The sequence below is a fragment of the Arachis hypogaea genome, chromosome 20 (assembly GCF_003086295.3).
Source record: "Arachis hypogaea cultivar Tifrunner chromosome 20, arahy.Tifrunner.gnm2.J5K5, whole genome shotgun sequence".
NCBI lineage: Eukaryota > Viridiplantae > Streptophyta > Magnoliopsida > Fabales > Fabaceae > Arachis > Arachis hypogaea.
In genome coordinates this window covers 102,899,201-102,900,132 of record NC_092055.1, presented here as the reverse complement: position 1 = coordinate 102,900,132, position 932 = coordinate 102,899,201, and the positions used below count along the sequence as shown (strand labels likewise).

The 932-nt window shown below is 41.1% G+C and overlaps 1 non-coding gene across 1 annotated transcript; it reads left to right on the top strand.

Annotated features, from left to right (window-relative positions):
* Window positions 1-293: 293 nt before the first annotated feature.
* On the top strand, window positions 294-401 carry LOC112788038 (small nucleolar RNA R71). Its single transcript, XR_003195418.1, has one exon. It is a non-coding gene; the product is annotated as a small nucleolar RNA R71 (small nucleolar RNA).
* Window positions 402-932: the final 531 nt, after the last annotated feature.

Sequence of the window (932 nt, the reverse complement as noted above, 5' to 3'; positions counted from 1 at the left end):
CTTGCATTCCAGACAGAATTTGAGAAATCATAACAAGTCAATATTTTGTTCTGAGCCAATATGGTATTCAGAGTATCAATCTCAAGAACTCCTTTCTTCTGATCTGTCCCATTATTCACAGGATTCCTTTCAGAAGTGTACATGAATTGGTTATTTACAATCATTTCAATGAGTTCCTGAGCTTCTCTAGGCGTCTTCTTCAGATGAAGAGATCCTCCAGCAGAGCTGTCCAATGACATCTTGGACAGTTCAGATAGACCATCATAGAAAATACCTATGATGCTCCATTCTGAAAGCATGTCAGAAGGACACCTTCTGATCAATTGCTTGTATCTTTCCCAGGCTTCATAGAGGGATTCACCTTCCTTCTGTCTGAAGGTTTGGACTTCCACTCTAAGCTTGCTCAATTTTTGAGGTGGAAAAAACTTTGCCAAGAAGGCATTGACTAGCTTTTCCCAAGAGTTCAGGCTCTTTTTAGGTTGTGAATCCAACCATGCTCTAGCTCTATCTCTTACAGCAAAGGGAAAAAGCATAAGTCTATAAACCTCGGGATCAACCCCATTGGTCTTGACAGTGTCACAGATTTGCAAGAATTCAGCTAAGAACTGGTGAGGATCTTCCAATGGAAGTCCATGAAACTTGCAATTCTGTTGCATTAGAGAAACTAATTGAGGCTTAAGCTCAAAGTTGTTTGCTCCAATGGCAGGGATTGAGATGCTTCTCCCATAGAAGTCGGGAGTAGGTGCAGTAAAGTCACCAAGCACCTTCCTTGCATTGTTGGCATTTTTGTTGTTTTCGGCTGCCATGGCTTCTTCTTGTTTGAAAAGTTCTGTTAGGTCCTCTATAGAAAGTTGTACTTTAGCTTCTCTTATCTTTCTCTTCAAGGTCCTTTCAGGTTCAGGATCAGCTTCAACAAGAATGCCCTTGTCCTT